Source organism: Leopardus geoffroyi, chromosome B1, assembly GCF_018350155.1.
Source record: "Leopardus geoffroyi isolate Oge1 chromosome B1, O.geoffroyi_Oge1_pat1.0, whole genome shotgun sequence".
Lineage (NCBI taxonomy): Eukaryota > Metazoa > Chordata > Mammalia > Carnivora > Felidae > Leopardus > Leopardus geoffroyi.
Genome location: NC_059327.1, coordinates 88,483,412 through 88,503,008, shown reverse-complemented (window position 1 = coordinate 88,503,008; position 19,597 = coordinate 88,483,412). Strand labels below are relative to the sequence as shown.

The window sequence follows — 19,597 nt, the reverse complement described above, 5'->3', positions numbered from 1 at the left end:
TTAGCTATAATTTGTTCAAATAAGACTTCTGCCCCATTTTCTTGTTCTTCTTATTCTGGGAATCTTATAATGTGGATATTGTTTCATTTCATAGAAGCACTTAGTTCTCTAAGCATCCCTTCAGGATTTAGCAATTCCCTTTCCCTCTTTTGTTTTTCAGTTTCATTATTTTCCATAATTTTATCTTCTAATTCACCTATTCTTTCTGCTGATTATTCAATCTTCACTGTCATTGTATCTAGTTCATTTTGCATATCAGCTATAGCATTTTTTAATTCATCCTGACTAGTTCTTCAGTGTTTGATCTCTACAGCAAGGGTTTCTCCGGTGTCTTCTGTGCTTTTTTCAAGCCCAGCTGGTAGCCTTATGACTATTGTTCTAAATTCTCGTTCATATATATTGCTTATATCTGCTTTGAACAAGTCCTTGCCTGTGATTTCAAGAAGAGATCTTCTTGACCTTTCTTTTGGGGAGAATTCCTGCATCTTGTCATTTTGGTTAAGTTTCTGTCTTTTGCATGTTTTAAAAGCTTATTATGTTTCCTGCACCTGAGAGTACTGCTATATTAAAAAGTGATCATACACTGTCCAGGGCCTGGCACTCCAGGGAGTGTTTCTTGTGTGTGCTTTGTCGCAATCTGCTGTTGTGTTTTGGTTGCTCTGTCCCACTGGTCAGTCCACTGCAGAGCTCCTCCTTGGTTGCAGTGGTGGAGTGTTTGAGCCTTTAACTAGGTGTGCTTTGATTTGTTTTTTGAGGTAACCCTGGGGGAAGAGAGGAGGGAGTGAAGCCTGATCCCAAAAGAAGAGGAAAAGGAAAGGGGAAAAATAAATAAAAAGAGAATTAAAAAAACAAAAACAAACCCAAAACTATAAGGCTGATTTCAACGATTAAGAAAGGAAAAAAAAAATAGGAAAAAAAAAGCCAGGAAAAGAAAAAAGAAGGAAAAAGAAAATAATACAAAAGTCTTATCAACAAGAAAAAAAGGAGAGAGAGAAAAGGAAATGAAAAACAAAATAAAACAAAAAAGAGAACAATGAGCTCAATTCCAAAAGAAAAAAAAAGGAGAAAAAAAGAAAAAGAGAGTTTTCTCTTGGTTCCTGGGTGTTGGTTGTGCTGGTCTTCTGGAAGAGAGGCAGGCTGTGTGGGCTCAGAGTCAGTCTTGCCCCTGTAAACCAGCAGTGGCAGGCATGGGGGAGGGGGTTGAGAGGGGGGAGGGCAGGGTTTAGTGTTAGCTGGTTCTGCCTTCACCAGGGGCTGCTATGTTGCTCTCTGAAGTCCCACCATGGTGGTGGTGGTGGGGAAAATAGCACCACCCCAATATCTAATCCCTGGTCCAGGGGTCACAACTCCTGCTGTTCAGGCAGCCCTCACAGAATAGCAGGGGGAGTCAGCTCATCCTGCACCAAACCTCTCCTGCATTTTTTCTTTGGTGCGCAGCAGGGATTCAAAACCTGAAGTCTTAAAAGACACAGCACAGCACAGATCTTCTCCCCTTCTCCAACCTGCTGGTGAAAGGCATTTGGCTGGCACCTGCAGGGTCTTTTGTCCTTGACGAGGCAATAAACCCTCTTCCAAAAGTACTCCAGGAAGGGGATTATTCTTTCCCAGTGTGCCCCAGTGATCGCTACAGCACAGTACACACTCCAATGCCAACTCCCACCTCCCCAGGAGTGCACGCCATGGCTCTGCTCTGGTGAAAGTATCGCGCTTCCAAAACTTCAGTTGCAGCTCAAAAAGCTGTTTGCAAAAAAAGAACTGGGACACTCAGTACTTTTTACTCTCCAGTCCATGGTACAGAAAGGTTTTTCTCTTGTGCTAAGCTGATGCCACACTACTTCAGTCCCTTTCTCTTTCTCTCCTTTTTTTCTGTTCACAGAAAGGGTTCCCTCCTCTCAGTGGCTCTGGTGTTCCTTCCCTCCTCAGTTTACATTCACCCACCTCACACCTGCCATGCTGTCTCCTTCCAACTGTGGAGAACTTTCTGCCTTTTGTTGACAAATTTCTTGGGTCTTCAAAGTGATCTGACCTCAATACAGCTGTGCTGAGGGACGAGGAAAGGCCAGAGTCCCCCTACTTCTTCACCATCTTGACTCATCCTCCCAGAACTGATTTTTTATACTTTGATATTGTCAGGATTTTTAAAAAAACAAGTTTATACATAAACTATGAGAGAAGCTGAGAGGTGTTCTTTGTCCTTTCACAAGCCATTGTAGGGATTCTCAACTCTTGGTGAGATGGAAACCTATTGGTAGTCTATTATACAGAAATGAAGCATGAACAGAATCACACTTTTGACATGAAAATTCTGGTATGTTAAAAATACACTGCAATACGGGTAGAGACAAGGACGAAGAACAGAAAAGTCACTTGGGAAACTATTGCAATAATCCAGATGAAAAATAATGGTGGCTCAGGTCAAAGATTTAGTCCTCAACAGTTAGAAAAGAGTTCCCACTAATTTTAGAAATTTTCTAAAACATCTGTAGATGGACCATGTGTGGAGGCAGTGGAATAAACATATTAGAAGCTCGGTTTTGAGTATAGTCAATTAGATACGTGTGTTAAGACATTCCAGGTGAAGATGTCAAAGGGGTAACTGTCTATATGAAGCTGGATTGCAGGGGAAAGAAGATTGCAGGTATATAATTGGGAAGCATTAACATATAAATGACATTTAAAGGTCACCAAAGGAATTAGCATAAATAGAAAAGAAAAGAAATCCAGATACTGATCCCCCGTAAGCCCAAACAGTGTGACTGAGAGTCAAGGAGGAAGCAGTTAAGGTGCATGAAAGAATTATATTTTTAGAAAGAAAAAAAAAAAAACAACAGAGAGTATAATTTCCTCAAAGCTACAAATACATCAAATGATGATAGTAGATCAAATAAAATAAAACAGAGAAATAACCATGGAAATCTGTTATTGGGATTCATCGGTGACCTTGAGAAGAGCCCATTTTGGTTGAGTGTTGGCAACGAAAGCCTGTAGGTGGAGGTTCAGTAGAGAATGGGAAAAGATAAATTGGAAAAAGTGAGTATAGACAAGGAGATAAGCGGAGCAGTCCTGGAAGGGATGTAAAGTTAAGAAAGGTGTTTTTATCGTTGTTGTTATTTGTTTGTTTGTACGAAAGAAGTTCATGTCTATGTACTTAGGGAAGATTCCAGTAGAGAGGGAAAACTTGGTGACAAGAGAAAGGGAAAATTGCTGAGCAAAGACATTTTCTGTGATAGATGATGTGATCTAGTTCACAAGGTGAGAGGGTGAAGATGTGTGGCAGAGAAGGACAATATACAAGTTCAGATGCAGGTGGATTATTGGAAGTAGTGGTGGGGGCTTGTGGAAAGTCCCTTCTGATTGTCCCTATCTTCTCAGTGAACTAGGTGGCAAGGTCATTAACTGAGGTAGTAGGGAGTGGGCTGGAAATATGAGGGAAAAGAAGGGATGAAATACTTATGGGGAAACTTCTGAGAATAAATAGAATAGTGAAATGTAATATTATTGTCAAGCAACTTGAAAGCACATAATCAAGGTTTATGATTAGGAATTTTAATTGAGAGCAGGCTATGGGTGTGGGAGGTGTGGGGGGTGCATGGGTGCATGTGTGTTCTAGCCACATGTGGTGTACAAGTGTATATGTGGAATAACAAAAGGTTAGCAAGTCTTTCCATAATATAATGATGAAATCAGAGAAGGTTGAGAAGTTTGGAATTATAAGCTAGTAAAAGAGAAAGAGGTCATGCTAGGTGTGAGGTACAGAGAAAATGTTAGGACCAATGTTTTGTAAATGTTCTGGGTTGAACTGTGTCCCCCAAAAGATACGTTCAAGACCTAACCCCTGGTATCCATGAATGTGACCACATTTGGAAATAGTCTCTGCAGATGTAATCAAATTAAGATGTGGTCATGCTAGATTAGGGTGGCCCTAATGTAATAACTGGTGACCTTATAAGAAAAGGAAATCTGAAACAGACACAGAGGTAAGACAGCCATGTGAAGACACAGGTGGAGAATGGCATTATGCTGCCACAAACTAAAAAGCACCAAGAAGCCTAGAAACCACCAAATCTAAAAAAGGCAAGGAAGGATGCCTCTGCATGGCCCTGCTGACCCTTGATTATGGACTTCTTAACTCTTGATTATGGTCTCCAGAATTGTGACAGAATAAATGCCTGTTGTTTGAAACCGCACAGTTCATGATACGTTGTTATATAGCAGCCCTGGTGAACTAACACAGTAAGTCAGAGCAACATCAAAGTTGTAGCCGAACCAGAGATATTTAGCCATGGAGACAGGAAGTGATGGCTGGACCGCTCAGGATGGAGTGCTTATCTATGGCAGAGTGGTAGATGGAATGTGAAGATCATCGGATAAGAGAACTTCAAGAAACTGAGATGCCAGGGAATTGAAAGGATTATCTTTGTGGATGTTAAAATCATCAAAAATGAAGCCAATAGTGACATTAGAGAGAGTGATGCAAATGTGGAAGTCCAAATATCACACTAACACTGGAAACTGATTTTAGGGTTTTAGATGACAACAAAAAAGAGGGAAATGGGTAGAATCCTCTGATGACATAAGATTTAAAGCTGATATTATTTTGTATGTTTAAAAGCATCATTCAATTGGTAACAATATGTATTCTTCAAACTGAATTTGTGTGTAGCCTTATATTTGACATTTATCCATATAAATATATGTTCACCAATTTCTGCCATGTAGTAGTCCATTGAAAGCTATGCCAGATTATTTATCAATTCCCCTGTTAATAGTTGTCAGTTTTTTTCTAGTTCTTAATATTAAAAGCAAAACTCTCTTTCATATTTTTTTGTTTTTATCTTACTGCACCTATAATTTTGTGTCCATTACTTTATTATTTATTTATTTATTTATTTATCTATTTAGAGAAAAAAAGAAAGGCTTTAGTCAAAATCTTTACAATAAAATAATTATAATTATAAATGGAATGGAAATGAATAGTTTTCCAAGCAAATCTAATACACAAATATGCCATCTTTTAGAGTAAAATGCCAGTTTAACATTCTTAAACAGCTGTGTGAGACAATGGCTCTGCTTTGTGCGAAACATGATAAGCAAAATTAAGAAAAAACTCTGCAAAATTCTTTAGTTACTCAAGGAAATTGCCTAAAAAGAAAATAGTACAAGAAAAAAAAAAAAGGAGTACATTCTAGTATTTGATTTGTATACAGAGGCTAGCATGACCAGCACTGATGTAAGCCTCATACCTGCTAAATAAATCCTTGGGTAGTTTCAGCTTGAAGTTAATAGCTGAAGTCCTAGAAACTGTGCTTTTCTGCAGCCACATGGCCAAAAAGGTAGATGTTATCATAAAGGTGCCCTACAAAATCTTCACTAATGTGTTGAGCAGCACGACAGATAGTTCAAATAAATTCTTTTTGACACTTTATTCTTTACATGAGATCTAGTGAGGTCAAGGGAAAGTAGAATCAATGAGCAGCACAGTATGTAGACAACATCAGGACTGAGGCCGAGTTCTCACATTAAATCGGGGTTACAAGCACAGAATCTATGTGAGAACTTTGTTATGAGACTTTCAAGATACTCCTCATGCTCTTCAGAGGCGTTGATATGACGAAATAATTCTCTCAGTGCATTGGGCAAGAATTGATTTCTAAAATTATGCAACATTACAAGGTCATCCAAGACATCTCTTTTTTTCATCAAGATAGAGTCTCCTTTTTTAGTATTCTTGTACAGAAGGTAAACTTTGCTATTTCCCTTGGTGACTCATCTAGGATACCCTTGGACATAAAGTAGTTTATTCCCTCCTCTGGGTTGGCATTAAAGGTGAGGCTACCTTCATCCAGCCGCATATACAATTTTCTGAAAGCAAATCCTAGGGGAGGGTTCTTACTACACATGGAACAGTGACCCTAAGTAGATTGACAGAGCTCTCGCCAGAGAAGTTCATCACTTGCAAGGTCCTGCCAAACGCATGACCCTAGGCAGAAGTCCGTTGCATTCAGGTAGGACAAGAGGGTAAAGCTTAGCTCAGGGCCAACATTTCCAGATTAATGAATTTTTCCTGATCTTTAGCTTCCTGTGCCTTCAAAGGATGATATATATCAATGCCTCCTTGGACTTGTTTACGACGACCGGTGTTTGACGACCATCCTGCTCTGCTGTCTGCTGAAGTAGCTGGGCTCTCTATGGCCTTCCTGCTGTAGCTGCTGGTGTCCCGCCACTCTCCACAGCCCCTCACCAATCTGCAAGCTGTTAGAAACAGGCTCACGTGACTCTGGAGGTGGGGAAGTGGCAAGCATGGAATCTGTAGGTCAGGCTATCAGGAAAGACAGGCTGGAAGTCTCTGGAATGGGCTGAAACTGCCCTCCACAAGCAAATTTCTTCTTCTGGGCCTGCCATGATTTTAGAATTGTGCCTCCTGTCTTTCTTGGCTGGCCCGTCCTTTCTGAATTTTTTTTCTCTTTTATTAGCCTTTGCAAAAACCTGGCTTTTTTTTTTTTTTTAATATATATTCTTTGTTTTTTCTTTGTTTCCTAGAAGTGATAATTTATTATTTTTTTTATTTTATCGTATTTATTTGCATATTTCTAGACGTTGTGGGAGCACTATTATGGATATTATTTCACTGATGTAGAATAAACACTTATGTCATTTATTCTGATTTTTCTCAATTTTTAAAAAAATTCACTTGAGATTTTAAATTTCTATGGTTTTTGCTACATTTCACAAGTATGGATATCCTCTCCATTCAGTTATTAATATTTTATAATTTCCAGTGAGTTATTCTTTGAATTCAGTTTTAACTAATAACGTGGAGAATGTTACATACGCTTTCAGTTCTATGTTTTGTTTTGCTTCTTGCATGCCCCTTTTTTCTTATAAGCTTTAGGTCTTTTTTGTTGAGATTCATGTTCCACTAATTCCTTCAACAGTGTTAAAGCCTCTTATGCTTTTGTATGCAAATATTTTTTTTAAATTTTTTTTTTAACGTTTATTTATTTTTGAGACAGAGAGAGACAGAGCATGAACGGGGGAGGGGCAGAGAGAGAGAGACACAGAACTGGAAGCAGGCGCCAGGCTCTGAGCCATCAGCCCAGAGCCTGATGCGGGGCTCGAACTCACGGAGTGTGAGATCATGACCTGAGCTGAAGTCGGACGCCCAACCAACTGAGCCACCCAGGCGCTCCTGTATGCAAATATTTTTATTTTCTAGTCAGTCCTGAATCACAGACATTCAGGTAGAAGTATACAGTGTCTGCCTGATAAATTATTTTTTGCCATTAATGACTCCCTTTATCTGTATAAAAGTATATTAATTGTATATTAACGTTATTATATGTGTAATACTTGGCTGATCCCTTCCCATTTCTTGAATATTTAAACTTTCTTAGTCATTATATTTTAGGTATGATTCTTTTAAATAAAATTTGTTACTTTATCAGACCTAACATTCTCTGTATTTAAAGAGGCAGATTTATATTTGGACATATTTCAATCAATTTGTTTTGTTTTGTAGATCTACTCATCTTGTTTTCTTTGTTCTTTTTACTTTATTTTGACTTCTTTAAAACTGATACACATTTATCTATTTTCTTTTCCCCATTATAATTTCGGTTGTTATTTGTATTCCAAATTTTGTGTATGTGTATCTGACACATACACCTCTTTCTTTTACCTCTTTTACCTCTTTCTAGAAATAGATCACTCTTCATTGTACAACTCAATGAATTTTCACAAAGTGAACATGTCCTTATAACCAGCCTCCAGATTAAGAAGCCAAAGATTCCAAACATTCCAGAAAATCCTTGGTGCTTCCTGCCAGTCACTATCTGTAGTTGCTTAGCTTTCTGTGTGGCATGTTAACCTAATTCCTTAGATTCATCCCCCAGTTAACAAATTCTCTGTTTAGCTCCAACTAATCTCTTTAGTCTTTCTGTTGAGTTTTCAGTTCCATTATTGTACACGTACTATTCACAAGTTCTATTTTATTTTTTCACATTTGTTCTTTTCTTCCTTTATTAGCTCTTTGATTGTTTTAAGTCAATTAGCTCTTTGATAGTGTATATTTAATGGTATCCTGATTATTCTCCTATTTTAGCTTTTAACTTCAATTTCCATTTCTTGCAACTACTAACACCCTCATGGAGGCTCCCTTGTCATGTTTTAAAATTGAGTTTTATGAGTTAATTTTCATTTTCATCAACCTTTTTTTTTTCACATCTCATCATATTCTTTCAGTTTCCTTGTTTCTGACAAGGTTATATAGATTTCAGTATTCTAGGGGAAATTTTAGGTGAATATTATCAATTTGAAAGCCGGGTTTAGACCTGTTTGGCCCCAAGCCTTTGATATTTCCTAGCTGCCTTTATACCTTTTAACTCAAGACTGTAGACAGAACAGAAATTTTATGGCCACATCTTTGTTTGTGTATAGAGTTTTTCCAGTTCACTTTTAATGGATGGAGAATATCTTTGAAAAGATTTTCAAGCAGTATTTTACACAGCCTGAGGCCATTTTTTTTTTTTTTTTTTTTTGTCTTCCTGTGTAGATTAGAAGGCTAGGCTTCAGCCTCTAAAGCCTAAATATACGGTCAAAATCTCTATGGGCTATAGGGCCATCAACACACACCATGTTAATTTTTATTATTCTTTGTACTCCTGAATCTTTCCTTTCATTCCTTTGTGTTAGACTAGATATTATTTTTTTTTTTATTATTTAAAAAAAAAATTTTTTTTTTCAATGTTTATTTATTTTTGGGACAGAGAGAGACAGAGCATGAACGGGGTAGGGGCAGAGAGAGAGGGAGACACAGAATCGGAAACAGGCTCCAGGCTCTGAACCATCAGCCCAGAGCCTGACGCGGGGCTCGAACTCCCGGACCGCGAGATCGTGACCTGGCTGAAGTCGGAGGCTTAACCGACTGCGCCACCCAGGCGCCCCTAGATATTATTTTTTAGAGTGTTATTGTACATATAATCTCATCTTAATAGCAGATAGGAAATTCTCTGAGTCAGCTTAGGGCATCGTGTTTTTAATAAAAGAAAGGAGTATAAACACTGGACTAACTTTTCCTATTAAAGACAGTAGACGGCTGGACTCATCTGTGTCTCCTTTACTGTGCTTAATCCTCATGACCCCTATTCTCTTTTGCACATTTCTCACTAGCCTCTGTTGTTACTCCCCAACCAGAGACCTAATCTCCTCACTCATATGTGGCAGTTCTTCCATTTCACTCCAAACACCAAAACTCTTTCCTGAACTTCAGTTTCATCAAATGTAATTCCCAGGAATAATTTCTCTAATTATAGACTTAAGAAAATCAATTTACCACTCTATTTTTAAAAATTAGTTTTTAAACGTTGATTTTTCAATAGCATATTGTAGAAAAGACACTCTCATTGTTAGAGAAAACAAAAACAAAAACAAAAAGCCCATGGGGCGCCTGGGTGGCTCAGTCGGTTGAGTGACCAACCTCGGCTCAGGTCATGATCTCATGGTTTGTGAGTTCGAGCCCCGCGTCGGGCTCTGTGCTGACAGCTCAGAGCCTGGAACCTGCTTCTGATGCTGTGTCTCCCTCTCTCTCTGCCCCTCCCCCACTCATGCTCTGTCTCTGTCTCAGAAATAAATAAACATAAAAATTAAGCAACAACAACAACAAAAGCCCACAAAAGACCTAACATGCTCTATAAGATTTATAACTCCAAGGTAAGAAAGGACTGGAAAATCATGCACATAAAACTGTAAGGAGACATAAAACTATCATGAAAACCATGGTTACGCCACAATCCTTGATTAGCTGGAATAGCAGTTTGGTATACATCTTATACCATACGTAAAGCCATTAGTCAGCAGAGTGAAATCATTCCAATACTGATTAGAATGATTCAGTTTGCTGCAAATTGAAATCATCCGATTTGCTGATTTCAGATTTTCATATTTACTTTCTTTTGCTCATATGTTCTCTAGAGTCAAAGAGTTTTCCTATATGATTTCTTCAAGCTATTTGGTTTAATGTTTCAAAACTATGATCATTAAAAGTGAGGCTTTTTGTCGCACAACATTGTGAATGTACTCAATGCCACTGAATTGTGCACCTCAGAAGGTTAATTTTATGTTATGTGAATTTCACCATAATAAAAAAAAAAAGTGGGATTTTTCTCATCACCAATGTTGACAGAGTAGAAACAATTAATTTCTACTTATGCACTGAATTCACTCCTGACTTAGTCTTTGCTTAAGTTCACACTTAAGCAAGAGGTGGAAATAAGACCTCTGAGAGACTGTGTCTGGCATCCCCTCATTTTTGCACCCAATTTCCCATTAATATGTACATTCTATTAATATGCACATTAATACGCACGCTACTACCTGATTTTCACCTGTGCAATTCCAGGAACAGCTCTAACGACAGTTTCCCTGTTTGACAAATACCTTAAGCTTTCTGCAGTATTAAAAGTGGAGATAAAAAACTTCCTCTTGGGGCACATATTCATGTCGGTTAAGCGTCTGACTCTTGATTTCAGCTCAGGTCATGATCTCCAGGTTCGTGAGTTCAGGCCCCACATGAGGCTCTGTGTGCAGTGTAGAGCCTGCTTAAGATTCTCTCCCCCTTGCTCTCATGCTCTCTCTCTCTCTCAAAAAAAAAAAAAAAATTAAATGAATGAATGAATAAATAAATGAACCTCTGAATACTCTAAGAAAATTCAATTAATATAAACTCCATGAGACAAAGACCATATTAGCTATTCCACAAATATATTAATTGGATGAATTAATGAATCAAAAAGTGTATTTTACTTACATATTTGGCATCTGTATTTTTATTCAGTACATCAAAAATGTTATCTTTCCTATATTTCTAAGATAATGTTAAGACACTACTTACATATTTGTTCAATGGTTTGTATATGCAGCAGATAAATTTTGTGTTATGAAATAGTCTGTTCGCTCTTCCTTGCTTCTGTCAGTAATCCTGAACTGAGATGCAGCCAAATTACTATTATTACTTCTTAGATGTATAAAAGCTCGCTTTAGACCAATGTCAATGTTTTTTATTCTAACATTACTTTTTTAAAAGGGAAATTACTACTACCAAACTGACACTTAAGGAAGGAAGAAATGTTGTAATCAGTTATGGGCATTACATTAAATAGTGAGTAATAATACTGTTTATTTGAAAAGAAACTATTTGCACCTGCATGCTTTCATTTGGCTGTATATAGATATCTTTTTAAAATTATGCGATGATTATAATATTTGCTGTATTAATAAAATATCCCACTTTTTGCAATTATAAAAGAGTATAAGGTATTTATTAATTCAGCTACACTTAGAATCAAATATTTTGTGCAACGTCATGACTTAGAAGATTTTCCCCAACTTCTGACCAACACTATGTGATAGTCAAGGTAATGAAATTATAGCTCTACTCTCTTTTTCACAGGATTTTAAGTTAGTATCAGTTTGTTTTGCCCTATTATTTTTATTGTGAAAGTTGAGCTTTATCATCAACTTATTTTACTTTTCCACTTCTTAGCCGTTAGTGGTACATAGTACATTTTATTATATATCTTTATATATATAAGATATTATGTATCTTTATTATATTGTCATTGTCATTTTAATCAATCTCCCCCTTCTGCTAGTTTTATGCTCTAAGTTGATTCAAAGATTCTGACTTTTAAGCCATTCTATTTTTCTACTACTTTTCTGAATAAATTATCTGTACCTGTATTCTCTTCGTCCCCTGAGTCACTGCAATTAATTCAAAGAAAAGCAGACATGCTTTTAAGTATTCTTTCTTTAATTCAATCTATCTTGGCTAGAGGATATTTGGAGGCTGACCATTTGGTTCCAAGTTTCTGTAAAGCAGTGAGTAAAGCTAGGCTCAGTCACCATAGCAACACCAAGAGAGAAGCATCCCCTCAGGAAGCGTGGCTCTAATTTTTCACTCCAGAAATTGGTTTATCCTCATACCATCAACTACCTTGACCAAGTCTTTGTAGAAACTCACTTTACTGTTGACACATTAAACAGTGAATTCAGGATGACAATTATTTAGAAGAATATAAATGCAAATATTATTTCACAATTTGGAATAAGAAAAAAACATAAGAAAAAAAGAAAAACATTAAAAATCAATATCGCTCTATTTTGGGGAGTCTTTATTTCCTCCTCACAAATATTCAGAAAAAAATTACTGTCACTGAACTGTTTTACCCTGGATCTCCTACTCATTTAAAATTCCACAAAATGGGGCACCTGGATGGCTCAGTCAGTTAAGTGTCCAACTCTTGATTTCTGCTCAGGTCATGAGTTCACAGTTCATAGGATTGGCCTTGCGTGGGGTTCCCTGCTAACAGTGCAAGACCTACTTGAGATTCCCTTTCTCCCTCTCTATCTGCCCTTACCCCACTTGTGTGTGTGTGTGTGTGTGTGTGTGTGTGTATGTGTGTGTACATGTGCATGCATTCTCTGTCAAAAATAAAGTTAAAAATACAACATTTAAAAATATAATAACACAAAATGCTGCATTTTTTTACCATTTTGCATGTAAATTAAGCAGAATTCTTCCCTATTGTACAAATGTACTATAAAGATATATGTTTACCTCATATCTCCGATGTTTCAATAGAATTTACCTTCTCTGTGACTTTGTAAGTGTCACCTTGGCAAACTTATGCCAACTGAGTTATTTTTATCAACAAGGGAGGATTTGTTTAGACATATAAATGGTCTTAAACACATTAGTATAAAGTTACATTAATGTAAATTCAGGGAATAAGAATGGGTTCAAATTCTAGCTTCAGCATTTAGTACTTGCATGAGTTTTCCCAAATTATTTGACTTTCCTAAATCTAAGTTCCCACTGACTTCATGAGATGCCATCTGTTGTGCAGTTCAGAGCCCAGGAAGTCATATACGTGAGCCAAAGAAACTTTTCTGTTATTCTCTTGAATGTGACTGGTAATACCTCATTATTATGTCTTTTTTGTGGTGGAAATGGATGGCTAAATTATGTAATTTATGTATTTACAAAAATGTCTTGAACCCCGTACCTTCCCAATGATTACGGAATGTTAGTGTTATTAGCTTTTATCCCTCATCTACTTTTGCTGCACAACTACTTTGAAAATACTTTAAACTCTATTATCCAATATTTCACAAGCTCTGATTAATCCATTACCTGGATTAATTTATTTAAATTAATTTATTACCTGGGTGCCATTTATTTTATCTACTCTGTGTCAGAAGTAGCATCAAAATCTGTTATGCAACCCGTACAAAATAAAACAAATTAGAAATCTGAGACATAACTTTTACACAGTAGTTTGTGAAAAATACTTTACTTTTGTGAGGAATAATTAACCATATTGCAATATCTATGATCTATAAACCTATGATTATTCACATGTTAACTTCATCTGACAATATCATTTCCAATAATACTGTATAGTTTCAATACCCTCTAGAACAGATTATATGAAGACACAACAGAAATCTACTAAGCATTATTTCATTGCTCTAAAATAATTCATCATAATTAACACATAATTGCAATAATTAACTTACCCTTGCTCTGCCTCAGTCTCTTCTTGAGTGTTTTATGTTGGAGATGAAATGATATACTCCATAGAGAAAACTTTTTACTGAAAACAAATTTAATTTGAGGTCAAGAGAAGAAAGACGAAAGAAAAGGCACAGTGTAACTATTCGTGTGGAGTTGTCCAATGTCCTTTGTGCTTCTTAGTTGTCTTTCAAAAGGGTAAGATTGAAAGGAGGTTTGGGGATCATCTCTGATTTGTAGTATTTGTTCTGAATTGTCTGGAATTCTATTTGTTTTTTCGCCCAGTGCTGACATGGGGTTGATGGCTGTAAGTTTCTTGTCATTGTCCCCACAGGATCCTTTTTCTTATCAGCTCTTGGCAGATTGTGACCATTTAAGGAAAGACTTCTTTACTGGTTTATCAACCTTATTTTCATAGCTTCTCATTTCCAAATGTCAAAAAAGTATTATGTACATTAAAAAAATGCACTCATCCATGCCAGGCAATTGTAAGTGGAATTGTATTTTAAGTGATACAGCAAACAAAAGTGACCTTGGTAAGTCTCACAGCTTGTCAGAAATATGACTATTTCTTCAATTCGAGTTTTATTTAAAGAACTCTAGAGCTAAGCTTAAGAGAGGTGGACTGTTTTTAGAAGAAAAAAAACTAGAAAATAATAGCTTACGATTTTAAAGCCCATCAACTCACACTATTATAAAAACCCACCAAGCAGTGTGGGGGGACAGAAGAGCTAAACTGCACATAATAAACAGCAAAACAAAACCTTATAAGGGAGAATAACAAGAGTCAGAAAGGAAAGAACCCCAACCCCAAACCTTGCAATGTTCCCTTTGACTCACTGCTAATCACAAACAATTCCAGTGATTTACTACCAAACAAGGCAAGAATTCAAGATCCACATGTTGAGGATTTACTCTACGATGCAGCTTATGAAAACAGGGAACCAATTTGCCATCAGAAAAAAGTGTGCACTAACCAGAAATTTCTTGAGAAAATATTGCCAGATTGGGTAATAGCTTTGTGAATAAGCCTGGAAAGTAGAGGGCTTTATGGAGCTTAATAATCAAGACAGACTCTGGGAGTTGAACAAAATGCCTTTTGTCTTCAGTCATTTGCATAACAGCAGTTTTTTTTTTTTTATTTTAAAAGGTTTCATGCTGAAACTAGAAATGCTCTAAAAAGAGAAACAGTGAGAATCCCCATTTTGAAAACAAGCTGAGTAGGAGTGAAACTATCGCCAAGTGGTCTGGCTGCATCTCAGGATTGTTGTAAAAATAAGTTATGGTGAACTCAGGCCTGAGTCAAAGGCTATGGACGCAGGGGTCAGGATAATGGCTGAGTACTGAGGAGCACATTCCATTCCCATTGCTATGAAAATAGAAAGCAAGTATGAAGAATGACGTTTTGGTGGGTGCAGAGAATTGCAGGCAGTTCCGTTACTGAGTGGAAGGTTTGCTTTTTCCTCCTGAAGAAAGGATATGTAAAATGGTGCACCTTTCCCTTCAGATTCATAAAGCATCAGACGTGTGCATATTACTAACATCATGATAATATCACTGCCCTATGCAATTGTTTTTTATGGAAATGAGTACCAACAATTAAAGTGGATCACTTCTTACAAGAATTAAAAACTTTACATCCTTGTAACATGTACTTTATAATACAGGAACTCCTTTAAACTTGAATAGACAAATTTTGCAAAAAAGTTTTAGCTTGCAGACCAAATATAATATGACTGCCAAATAATAAGCTTTAACACAAAATATAGCTTTTTAAATTCTCAAATTTTAAATTCTTTAAGCACTTTTTTAGATATAGTTCATAACCAGTTGACTATCTCAAAATAGTAATTTTTATTTAATGTTGACATCGTGTTAAAGCCCATACTTTGCTATCGTCCACTGTATTTTCTACTTATTGGTAATTTTCTCCATCAGTCTTTGAGGTTAACTTTCATTGTTTTATGAAGGCAATTTAGCTGTCGATATAAATAAGAGAAAATATGCCTAGATCTCAATACTTGTATGCAAGCCATCAATTACTAATTTCCTACTTCGAAAAAAATCATTATAAATAGTGTATCCTATTCTTACCCACTGGAGAATAATTTTCTAAACAAAGAATCTTGAAAATGATAACATTTTAAGACCATAAAGAAGTTTAACTGAAATGTTATCTGGTATAACTCCCACTGCATAGATAAGGAAACTGAACCTCAAATTACAGTAATTTTCCCATATCACATAGTAACAAAATTAAGAGTCAGATTAATTCCCAGCAGATTATAAACTCTTTGAGGGAAGGGCACTTTTTTTTAACCTTTAAAATTTACAGAGCACATATTATAATGCCTTGTACATATAGTCACTAGGTAATATTTAATGAATACAATATATTTTAGAGCTGTTTTTAGGCTGAAAATTGGGGATGATATATGTATGTTTGCAAAGTCAAGACTTAACATTTCATCTCACTGAAATTTAAATTTCTTAAGTGTTTGGGGGTAATATATTTATTGTATGTGTCTCAACAAAGCACAGTGCCCAGTATCTAGTAAACGTTAAGTGAAAAATAGCTCAGTGAATACAAAATATTACACATTTTATATATTGGTTGTAGTAATGAATAGTGATTAATTTTAATATTGAACGTTCATATTAATAGTTGGATTAGTGACTATTAAATCCATCGAATATGTATAAAATATATCTCACTTTAAAGAAAACAAGGGACACCTGGGCGGCTCTGGTAGTTAGGCATCCGACTCTTGATAGCCGGCTCACATCATGATCTCACAGTTTGTGTGACCGAGCCCCGTGTTGGGCTCTATGCAGTCAGCTCAGAGGCAGAGTCTGTTTGGGATTCTCTCTCCTCCTCTCTCTGGCTTTCCCCGTCACGTTCTCTCTCCCTCTCTCTCCCTCTCTCTCTCTCTCAAAATAAATAAATATTTTTTTTTAATAAGCAAACGACAAAACCAGATAACCAGACGTGATGGTTAGTTTACGCACCATTTTAGCAAGGTTATCGCACCCAATTATTTAATCAAACTGGTCTAGGTGTTGCCGTGCAGGCATTAGGTAGATGCGGCTCCCACCAAAAACCAGTTGGCTTTAAGTCAAGCTTACCCTGGATAGTATGAGTGGGTCTCATCCAGTCAGCTGAAGCCCTTAAAAGCAAAAACTGAGGTTTCTTAGAGAAATAGGAATTCCGCCGTAAGGCTGTGACGTGGAAACCCTGACTGTCTAGTTTGCCAGCCTGCCGAAAGGTTTCAAAAGTGCCAGTCTCCCCAGTGATGCAAGCCTAGTCCTTAAATTACACATAATATACATATATCTTGTCCATTCTGTTGCTCTGGTGAACTCTGAGTGATACACAAGAATTATGAAATCAACTTGGGAAATATTTGGCACTTCCTGTTAACAGTTTTGTTAGAATATATTACCGTCATTCTTAACATTAGACAATTTAAACTATTTAAGGATACGTGATCAAAAGAAAACAGAAACGATTAAATATATTGCTGATTAGCTGTCTAAAAATGTGTATTATCGATGCCTGGGTGTCTCAGTTGGTTAAACATCAGACTTGGGCTCAGATCACGGTCTCATGGTTCCTGAGTGAGCCTGGGCCCCACCTCCGGCCCTCTGCTGTCAGTGAAGAGCCCAGTTCAGAAAACTCTGTCTTCCTCTTTACCCCTCCCCACTCACTCCTGCATGCATGCACATGCATACACAAGCATGCTCTCGCTCTCTCTCTCTCTTTCTCTCAAAAATAAACTTTAAAAACATTTACATTGTCTTATTTATTCATTTTCTTCTCTCCTTAACGAAGCATTTAGAATCTTAGCCAGGGCTTTCTATGATAGCTCATGATTTTCACAAACATATTCAATTCTTTATAAGCAAATGTGGCTTAAATATTCCTACTCTGTGACCAGTTTTATATATCCAATCCCTTGAATACAATCACCTACTTCCCTACTGTATGGTTGAAACATGTCACAGAAAGGAAAACAATGTTTTATAATATTCTGCACAAATACTGAAACAAATGAACTGATTTATGTTACAAAAAGGAAGAAAGAAAGAAAGAAAGAAAGAGAAAGAAAGAAAAGAATATGTAAAAATCCAGACACCTGGTTTACCCTTGCTGAATATGTGTTTTGAAAAAGTTTAATTGAAACCATCTGTTGATGAATCATTCACTGTTGAATCATCTCAAGTATTTTTTTCTCCAATTTATACCAATGTTCCACAACATGCCTTTCAAAATTTCTGAATTACCTTTTTCGACCAAAACTAAGTCAACCCAAAAAGTACATATTGAAATTAATGAATCAGTGAAGGTTTTTTTCTGAAATTGAAATGATCATGTGATTTTTCTTCATTGGTTTGTTTTCTATACATGTTTTATTTTTTATTATTTTTAGCTTTATTGAAATATAATTATAATAATTGACACATAACCTTGTGTAAGTTACAGTGTATAACGTGTTGATTTCATACAATTATAAACTGCAAAACAATGAGTACTGTAGTATTATCTACCACCTCCATCACATCATATAGTTATTTCTTTTTCGGTGGTGAGAATCTTTAAGATCTATTCTCTTAGCAACATTCAAGTATATGATAGAGTATTATTAGCTATAAACACCCTACTATGCATTAGATCCCCAACCTCATTAATCTTATAACTGGAAGTTTCTGCCCTTTGATTAGTATCTCCCCATTTCTCTCACCCTCCAACCCCAGAAACCACAACTCTGCTCTCTTTCTCTGAGTTTGTCTTCTTTAGATTCCACATATAAGTGACATCATATAGTATTTATCTTTTTTTGTCTGACTTGTCACTTAGCTTAATACACTCATAGTCTATCCAAGTTGTCCCATTGGTGGGATTTTCTTTTTTCTCATAGCTAATGGTATTTTATATATCATAATATAAATACATATACCACATTTTCTTTATCTATTCATCAATTGACAGACACTTAGATTGTTTCCATATCTTGGCTATTATGAGTAAAGCTGCAGGGAACATGGGAGTGTAGATATCTCTACAAGATTCTGGTTTCAGGGCACCTGGGTGGCTCAGTTGGTTGAATGGCCGACTCTTGATTTTGGCTCAGGTCATGATCTTACAGCTGTGGGGTGAGCCCCGTATTGGAGTTCATGGAGCCTGTTTGGGATTCTTTCTCTCCCTTTCTCTCTCTGCCAGCTCATGTGCATATGCTCGCTCTCTTTCTCTCTCTCTCTCTGTCTCTTTCTCAATAAGTAAATAAACATTTTTTTTTAATCCTGATTTCAGGGATGCCTGAGTGGCTCATTAGGTTGAGTGTCCAGCTTCACCTCAGGTCATAATCTCACAGTTTGTGGGTTCGAGCCCTGCATTGGGCTCTGTGCTGACAGCTCAGAGCCTGGAGCCTGCTTCAGATTTTGTGTCTTCCTCTCTCTCTGCCCCTCCCCTGCTCATACTCTGTGTCTCTCTCAAAAGTAAATAAACATTAAAAACAAATTTAATTCCTGATTTCAATTATTTTGAATACATACCCAGAAGTGGAATTGGTGGGTTATATGGTAGTTTATGATATTATAATGATTAAAATCCAGGTGTTGTAGAAGTAAGATTTCAATTATCTGAATCATAAGGAAGAGATAAAGATATGGAAATATCTTTCTAGGCCTCTTGAGGAGAGAGTGAGAGCTTGATCACATGACAGAAATGAAGAAATGTATTTTAATATATTTCAAAACTGACCATGATTGAAGGACTTGGCAAAAACCCAAAGGGAGAAAGTAAATAGAAGATGAACAAATGGAAGATGAAAGAATAGAAAGGGAATGATCAATGGAACAATGTGACCAAGGGAATGAAGGTGTGATGGGTTATCAGCAGCATAGCCTAGAAGGGTCATGGCTGGGGAACACAGGAAGATGTTTATTTGGAAAAGGGAAATAGCATTTCCTCCTTTGAAAAGAGAAAGGATTAGGGTGCCTGGGTGGCTCAGTTGGTTAAGTGTCTGA

The 19,597-nt window shown here is 36.6% G+C and overlaps 1 long non-coding RNA gene and 1 pseudogene across 3 annotated transcripts in view; both read right to left on the bottom strand.

The window, feature by feature from the left end:
* LOC123592465 overlaps positions 1-14,394 on the bottom strand; it is a 192,757-nt gene extending 178,363 nt beyond the window's left edge. For all 3 annotated transcript variants that reach the window (XR_006709792.1, XR_006709791.1, XR_006709790.1), the window contains exon 1: positions 13,576-14,394. This is a non-coding gene — a long non-coding RNA (uncharacterized LOC123592465). The remainder of the gene's footprint in view (positions 1-13,575) is intronic.
* LOC123592458 lies at positions 4,932-6,970 on the bottom strand (annotated as a pseudogene).
* Positions 14,395-19,597: the final 5,203 nt, after the last annotated feature.